The sequence below is a fragment of the Trachinotus anak genome, unplaced genomic scaffold (assembly GCF_046630095.1).
Source record: "Trachinotus anak isolate AG129_WGS33_773 ecotype Australia unplaced genomic scaffold, CSIRO_AGI_Tana_v1 ptg000001l, whole genome shotgun sequence".
NCBI lineage: Eukaryota > Metazoa > Chordata > Actinopteri > Carangiformes > Carangidae > Trachinotus > Trachinotus anak.
In genome coordinates this window covers 24,063,444-24,072,581 of record NW_027273852.1, presented here as the reverse complement: position 1 = coordinate 24,072,581, position 9,138 = coordinate 24,063,444, and the positions used below count along the sequence as shown (strand labels likewise).

Here is a 9,138-nt window from a genome sequence, read left to right as displayed (position 1 = left end):
CATCCCAAGTCCAGCACCCTGAGACTGTACACTACGCGGAACAGGCCGAGGACTAGTGAGTAAAGACTACTGTCCAGGATGAAGCAACTCAGATCCAGGAGTACATCAGGAATATGGCCCCAAAAGATGAACTGCTAAGTGAATACCTCAGGCAGCAGAAACCCGAGGATGATGATGAAGAGGAGGATGAACCATCATGGAGGGACAATCCCCTACATGGCATGTACCACCAACAGATATAAGAAGCGGCTGATATCAAGAAATCCTACGAGTGGCTGGAGTAATCTGGACTGAAAGACAGCACAGAAGCACTAATCATGGCAGCACAAGAACAGGCAATCTGTACAAGATCAGTGTACATGGAACGTTATAACCAAGTGGCTGGCATAGTGTACAGGAACATCTGCACTGAGTATGGACTGGAAGTCCCAAGGTCAAGATGGAAGACACCTCCTAAGGTGGTTGAGAATGACCGAGCTAAGATCCTGTGGGACTTCCAGATCCAGACTGACAAACTGGTGATGGCTAACCAACCAGACATCGTATACTACAGAAGAATAGATAGATGATGAGATGGTGATAGATGAAGCAATGCCAAGCGACAGCAACATCAAGACCCCCAAACTGGGAGAGTGGTTCCAGCAGATTCCAGGTACAACAACTGAAGTTTTTGAATTGAAGAAGTTCAACCTGCCAAGGACTATGATGGTGAACTTCTACACCTCCATCATTGAGTCCATCCTCACCTCCTCCATCACCATCTGATACGCTGCTGCCACGGAGAGGGACAATAACAGACTGCAGCGTATCATCCACTCTGCTGAGAAGGTGATTGGCTGCAATCTTCCATCCCTCCAGGACCTGTACACCTCAAGGACTCTGAGGCGTGCAGGGAAGATTGTAGCTGACTCCTCCCGCCCTGGACACAAACTCTTTGTGACACTCCCCTCTGGCAGGAGGCTGCGGTCCTTCAGGACCAAAACCTCTCGCCACAAAAATAGCTTCTTCCCATCTGCTATCAGCCTTATCAACAAGGCTAGAGAGCCCCACTGTTGCTGATCAATTGCACCAATCACCAGAAAAAATTCCTTGTATGTGAAAACATACTTGGCAATAAAACTGATTCTGATTCTGATTCTGATTCTGATTCTGATTCTGAAGTGTCTGTCCAGAAGAGTTCAGTTTTAGGAACAGCTAAGATACTGTGCAGAACCCTCAAACTCCCAGGGCTCCGGTAGAGGACCCGAGCTTGAGGAAGACACACCACCCTAGGGGGATGGGAGGGAGATTATTTTATATATATATATATATACGTGGACATAATTGTTGGTACCCTTCCATTAAAGAAAGAAAAACCCACGATGAAAATTACCTAATGAAAATCAGACATTGCTTTTGAATTGTGGTTCAACAGAATCATTTAAAAAAATAAACTAATGAAACTGACCTGGACCAAAGTGATGGTACCCCTAGAAAAGATTGATAATAATTTGACCATAGGGACATGTTAAACTAAGGTGTGTCCTGTAATTAGCATCACAGGTGTCTTAAAACTTGTAATCAGTCAGTCTGCCTATTTAAAGGGTGAAAAGTAGTCACTGTGCTGTTTGGTATCATGGTGTGTACCACACTGAACATGGACCACAGAAAGCTAAGGAGAGACTTGTCTCAGGAGATTAGAGAGAAAATTATAGACAAGCATGTTAAAGGTAGAGCAGAGATGGTAAGACCATCTCCAAGCAGCTTGATGTTCTTGTGACTACAGTTGCGTGTATTATTCAGAAGTTTAAGGTCCACAGGACTGTAGCCAACCTCCCTGGACGTGGCCACAAGAGGAAAATTGATGACAAATTGAAGAGATGGATAAAACGAATGGTAACCAAAGAGCCCAGAACAACTTCCAAAGAGATTAGAGGTGAACTCCAAGGTCAAAGTACATCAGTGTCAGATCGCACCATCCGTCACTGTTTGAGCCAAAGTGGTCTTAATGGAAGACGACCGAGGAGGACACCACTGTTGAAAACAAATCATAAAAAAGTGAGACTGGAATTTACCAAAATGCATATTGACAAGCCACAAAGCATCTGGGAGAATGTCCTTTGGACAGATGAGACAAAAATTGAGCTTTTTGGCAAGTCACATCAGCTCTATGTTCACAGACACAAAAATGAAGCATACAAAGAAAAGAACACTGTACCTACTGTGAAACATGGAGGAGGCTCGGTTATGTTCTGGGGCTGCTTTGCTGCTTCTGGCACAGGGTGTCTTGAATCTGTGCAGGGTACAATGAAATCTCAAGAATATCACAGCATTCTGAAGCGAAATGTGCTGCCCAGTGTCAGAAAACTTGGTCTCAGTCGCAGGTCATGGGTCCTCCAACAGGATAATGACCCAAAACACACAGCTAAAAACACCCAAGAATGGCTAAGAACAAAACACTGGACTATTCTGAAGTGGCCTTCTATGAACCCTGATCTAAATCCTACTGAACATCTGTGGAAGGACCTGAAGCATGCAGTCTGGAGAAGGCACCCTTCAAGCCTGAGACAGCTGGAGCAGTTTGCTCATGAGGAGTGGGCCAAAATACATGCCGACAGGTGCAAAAGTCTCACTGAGAGTTACAGGAATCGCTTGATTGCAGTGATTGCCTCAAAAGGTTGTGCAACAAAATATTAAGTTAAGGGTACCATCATTTTTGTCCAGGCAGTTTCATTAGTTTGTTTTTTTAAATGATTCTGTTGAACCACAATTCAAAAGCAATGTCTGATTTTCATTAGTTAATTTTCAGTAAATTTTTATGTATTATTCCTTTTGAAAGTTTCAAGTTATTTCAGTGACCATTGTGGGTTTTTCTTTCTTTAATGGACGGGTACCAACAATTTTGTCCACGTGTGTATATATGTATATATATATATATATACCCCCAAACCTGGGGTTTGAAGCCAGAACCGCTCAAGCGCTGCCTAGGAAATCTTTATCACCTTTTTAAAAATGTTTTTAAATTGTGCAAATTCATCTGTTAACTCTAAACTAACTCACTGTTATGCTTAAGTAAAGTGCATTTAACCTCTTTACCTGTCTATTTGCAGACATCTTCAGATGAGAACATGAGCTGTCTCTTCCTTGTCTTCTTTTTTTTCTGTCTTCACGCTCAGTTGCTATGATAGAACATTTGTGGTTTAGTGCAGATTCGCTGACTGCTCACAGTAGAGAATAAAACTCAACTGAGACCTGTGTCTGCAGAACTCTGTTCTACTGCTATACTGTGAGGTCACACAACTGTGTTCTAATAGAATGTTTATCTGTTACCATTCATTTACAATGACACAGATGAAAGTATTTATTTATTTTAATCTATTTTTTTTATAATTGAGATTAGATTTTTACCATTTTCAAGTGAATAATTCTATGTTCAGACCACTTCAGAACATGAGTCCAACTCTTTTGAGGTTTTTGACTTGAATGAACAAACTGCACATGCATTGCACTGCATGGTCAATACAAAGACCTGATATCATTCCTGCTGATGAACCCTTACTTCAGGGTTTGAACTGTGATGTTTCATGTGACTCTGAATTCAGTACATCTTCACATCCAGAAGGAGGCAGCAGCTCTGTTCTGCCATTTCCTGCCTCTATGATCCTGTTCACACCTGTGCTAACATGTGTCACAGGGGGGGGGGGGCTGAGTGAATCATTGTGCTGCACTAGCTGCTATTAGCACAAGACAACTGAATCTCAACTGTCAGTGGTTGAGTTACACAGGTGCAGAGGGGAATAGGGGTAATAAAAAGATATCTCTGGTTCTGCTGCAGTGATTGTGATCCTTAACATTGTTGGGCTGTCGATTGTGTGTCCCACAATGTTAAGGTGATGTGCTCTTTTAACCCTAGAACACTAACGTCGGGTGATTTTCACCCACATGATTCTTGTCATGTGATTTTCATTGTGTTGCTGCTGTCTGAGTTGCATGGGTCCTTGGGTAGCTTCAGGCTGCTCATTGATGTCATTAATGGTATGTTTGGTTCCCTCCTCCCATCTATGGTTTTTTCAAGAGGCATGCGTTCGGGTGATTTTCACCCAACGTTAGTGATAGAGAGTAACATATTTTATGGGTGGAATTTACCCGATGTTAGTGTTTGTGTGTTTAAATCAGGCGCTCTTTGCACTTTTCAAGGGAAACAACATTCCTGACACAGCTTCAAAAAAGAAGCTTGTCCTACTCTTGTCATCCATGCACACACAACCAAGTATTGGACCCACTCACAAGCCTGAAGTGATTGAATTTTACAACCAAATGAAGGAAGGTGTTGATACTTTCGACCAGATGTGTGCTCAATATGGCTGTGGAAGAAAAACCAAGAGGTGGCCACTGTGTGTGCTATATGGCATGATGAACGCTGGTGTGATAAACTCATGAATCATTCACAAGGAGAATGCCTTGAAGAGAGGTGACACACAAATGAAGAGGGGGCAGTATATGCAGGCTTTGGCAATGGCACTCGTCAAGCCATGGGCAGAGCAGAGGCTCCCCTCTTCAAGTCTGTCACGTCAGCTCAGAATCCTCATCTGCAGCGTGTGTAACATCCCTACACCTGGCACTCCTGCTGGCGAGGTTGGACCAGTGGCAGCAGAAAGCGGAGGTCCCTTAGTGAGGTGTATTGACTGCCCCACAGGCTCAGACAGGAAGACACGACACAGGTGTCATGTCTGCTGTCGACCAGTGTGTCCTCGCCATTACTACCCTGCCTGTACCGACTGCATGTAAGGCATAAGGTAAGTTAGAGTTGTCCCAGAATTTGCATGTAATCCTTAATTAGTATAATGGCTATGAATTAATATCACTTAATGGTAATTTCCAAGGAAATTCATATAGTCAAAAAAATTTAATAGTTTTTCCCCTCTCAAAAAATGCCATTTTTTGTTTATCTCTCCCACAGTTGTCAGTGATGCAGGAAGACTGTGCCTTCACCAGACAAGGCTCACATGTCCCAGGAATGGGTGGACCGAAGAACAAGTTCCCAGCTCCATTATTTTTTTTGTTCTGAAATTTCTCATTAAGGATTACCTGATTTTTAAATAATTTTGCTGCCTTTTTATAGGGTCCCCCATGGTAACTTTTTTTTATTTTATGTGATATTGTATATTGGGAAATTAAAGAAGAGTACTACAATTTGGCATACAGTGTTGTACTTTTACATAAATTGATGAAAACTATATTTTATCCGGAATATTATATCAGGTAAAATATACCCGATGTTAGTGATGGTGTTACTAATTTTAACGTTAGTGTTCTGGGGTTAACCAAGTAGTTTTTGTTCCTAACTGAACCTAAACAGCTCTCAATCTTCTGACTTCACTTCTTTGCTTGAGGGCACAAAAGCAGTTCAGTGCCACTGTAATCACAAGACACCTTCAGCTGAACATCACCAGCAGCCAAAGTCCAAATGTTAACAAACTGTCTCTCACTAAACTTTTACGTAAATGTCAGTCACATTTGGCCGTGCAGTGCACAGTGCTGAAGGCCAGGGCTGCAGCATGTTCAGACATCACACAGCAATAAGCCGGGAGCCAGTTGTTTGGAGTGTGTGCCAACGTGTGTCAGAGACACAGAGCTCTGTGTCTCCAAAAATAGACATTCATGTTATTTGTCATAAAGCAAAGCAATTGTAGAAGAATGAGGATAGATGTCTTAACAGATGCATTTTGAATAAATTAAATTTGCTACAAAAGCTTTAAAGACTACCTGTGGGGGGGAGGGGTTCAGTGGTGAACAAGAGGACCAAAAGCTTTTCGACAAAGCAAATAATTCAGACTCGTTTTGTAATTGTGAAAGTGCATCACTATTGTTTTTGTACAGAAAATAATGCAGGGCAACAGTTCTTTATTGATTTAGTAGCCAGAATACAACACACTATGATGACATATTCTTGTAAGGAGTAAATGAAAATGGACTGAGGTCAGTCTGGTTTGCAGCTGCCTGTCTGCTCAGCTGTGGTTGCGCCCGAAGCCCAATCTGACACACACAGACAGAGCGCTTTCAAACCCCTGTTTTACTCTGAAGGTCAGGATGTAATTAGCATTACTATCTCTAATCTTGTAATGCTCACCAAATCAGACCCAACAGGCTGACTTTTGGTCTGCATCTATTTTCCTGATCTGGCACCTTTGTTCCACTGCTCAAGAGACTGTAGACTTTCTTAACATCATGTAGAATTATATGATAACATGTTTTAGCTGCCATGCCTTTGCCTTTAAACTTGTGACAGGAATCTCTGTGACTGCACTGCTGACACACGGCAGGTTGGGTCCATGGATCCAGACTCTGACCCTACCATCTGCTGCCTCAGCAGAAATCCAAGTCCATCAGACCAGGTCTTCACCTGTCCAGTGTTGATGAACCTGAGTCCACTGCAGCCTCAGGTTTCTGGTCTTGGTGGCAGGCAGTGGAACGTGTATCTGCTGTTGTAGTCCATCCACCTCAAGGTTGGAATTTTTGTATACTCCGAAGCTTCCTGTTCACCACAGTTGCAAAGAGTGGTTATCTGAGTGACTGTAGCCTTTCTGTCAGCTCCTGTCTGTTCATTCTCTTCTGACCTCTCTCATCATCACAGAGCTTCTGCTCACTGGATGGTTCTGTTGTTGTAAAAACTCGAGACACTGTTGGGAGTGAAAATCCAGGTGATCAGGATTTGGTGAAACACTCAAACTACGAAATGCAATCAAGATTTATGTCCACTTGGTTTCACCATCTGAGAGTTTTCATGTAATCTAGTCATGTAAGTTTTACAGAGACACACATCCTCACACAAAGATACCATTTCATTTCATCTGTTTGTGACCAGGTTACACATATGGTTTCAGGAGCTTTTGGATGACTACTGTTGGGGCACAGGTAGGAGCAATTTGGTTATTGGCTTATCATATTAATGATTATCAGTGATAATCACCAATACATATATAAATGTTTACTACAAGTAGTAACCTCGGGGCACCACCCTGTCACCAGGGACCAATGACCAAATTGATGGCTCAAAATACAGTCTCAGAAGGTTGGTTGAAGGGTAAATTCGAGCACTGACTGTTGTGAATCCAGCTGTTATCACAAATATAGTCACAATAATCACAGACAACGACTAGTTAAATTATAACAGGATTTATTAATACGAGTAATAATTATTCAACATAACATCACTTAATATTAAACCAATTATAATTCAACTATAACTAAAACAAACATTGGTTATTAACTAGATGATTACAGGCAAAACACATATGTACAACCGCGTGTGTGTGTGTGTGTGTGTGTGTGTGTGTGTGAGAGAGAGAGAGGATGTGACGAGGTCACGTGAGTGACGTGTCAGTAGGAACCAAGATGGCGGCAGAGTGAGGTACTCGCTAGAGCCAAGATGGCAGCTGGCCGCAGAGCGTGAGTGGCGTGAACACGAGAACAGTGGGAGGGACCTTGAGCCTTACGTGTATGACGCGACCACACTCTCGGGCCTGAATGTGAGAGAGGTGTAGATGAGGTGTGTGATTGGGAGAAAAGAGGGAGAATAGAGGTGAAGAGAGGAAAGAGTCCACAAGAGATCGTCACCACAGTTAATAATCACCACAATATCACTACACAATATAATGGAGCCAGAGAACCGAGCTCGTCTGGTCGGATATTGGTCCTTTAACTAGTGATATTTGGCTTATTAAGCGGATCACAGTGAACGATCTAAACAACAGGATCTGCAGCACTTATAAGTCAGATAGCAACAATACAACACGCTACACTGATTGTGTCTCTGCCCAGACATCAGCCTCTTACTGTGAGCTGCTCCGATCCTCCGGAGTCAGAACAGAAAGTCTCTGGGTCTCCACAGCTCGGTCCTCGGCTGGGAGCTCGGCGGGTCGTGTCTCGCTCTTCTGGCAGTGACGGTGATGAGTTCCTCGGCGGCAGCGGGAAGATCTCAGATGAGGGACGGTGAACTTTGTTTGTCTTTAACAAAGTCGGCGCTCGTCCTCACAGGACGTGAAATCAGCTGATTGTACAGCGATCTACGTCGGATCCGAGAAGAAGAGAAACACAGCAGTCTGTGCGCTCGGCCTGCGAGTTGAAGACTGTGACCTGGGCTTGAAGAAGTTGTGGAAAAGGTCAGATGTTGCAGATTGCTCCCTTTCAGCAGCCGAGTCGCGGAGAGAGCTGGAGTAGCTCTCTACTGTACCTGGTGCACGGGAATGAAGCGCAGGAGGAGGGTCGCAGCGCCGCTTTTATTACCTGAGTGATGTCACCGGGGATCCCTGCTGGGAATGCCTGGCCGCGGCCAATGCCTTTGCTGAGTTTTCTTTCAAACTCCAATTTTACACCTAGGTGTGAATTGTGGGGGTGGTTTTGGCCCATAGCCTGGAGGGAAATGTAGTCCACTCCTTTGTTCTCCCCACAAGGCATGGCTCGAGTCAGGCTTCAGGAGAAGCACGCGGGCCTCTCTATTGTTCCCTTCAGGATGCATGGTTTGACACTCAGGCCTTGGAGTGGCTTGTAGGCCTCTCCATTGTTCTTCTCAGAACTCATGGCTTGCGATCCCAACACTACACTTGTTTGTGGGTTTTATTTTTGTTTGTTTTTTAGATCAGTAGATCATTGGAAGGTTGTTTTTTTAAGCACAAATTAATTTTTGTTGTTGAAGGAGTTCATCTGTGAATTTAGCCTGTTTGCTTGACTTATCACTGATGAGTAAATGGGACATTTTCTATTGCTTTGGGGAAATTCATTTTGTTTTTGTTTCTATTGCTCAGAAGTGAGTTTTTTTTTTTTTGGAATCTACAGTCAACTGGTCCAACCCTAAATCCATGACACTCTTGTTTGTCTGACCGTGTCTGTGTCCTCATCACTGTTTCAGAGTTAGCTGTGTTCCTCCCCTCTCTAGGCAAAACAAGGCATTTCTAATGTTCTCCTCTCTGCTGCTGCTGGGTAGAGAGGAGGGTTAGCCTTCACTGCAGTTTAACTTTGGTTGTGACTTGGAGGAAGGTTGCTGCAGAAAAACTCAAAAACTAGAATTACCACCTCGCAGCTATATGCCTCTGCCAACCAGCCAAGTTGCAGGAAATATGGTCGGTTGTGACCATGGCTTCCTCCCTCCCCTTCCTTCCT

The 9,138-nt window shown here is 43.5% G+C and overlaps 1 long non-coding RNA gene across 1 annotated transcript; it reads right to left on the bottom strand.

Moving 5' to 3' along the window:
- Positions 1-1,169: 1,169 nt before the first annotated feature.
- LOC139625209 (uncharacterized) lies at positions 1,170-3,213 on the bottom strand. The gene is made up of 3 exons (XR_011691859.1): positions 3,076-3,213; positions 2,202-2,272; positions 1,170-2,013 (listed from the first exon to the last, which is right to left on the bottom strand). It is a non-coding gene; the product is annotated as an uncharacterized lncRNA (long non-coding RNA).
- Positions 3,214-9,138: the final 5,925 nt, after the last annotated feature.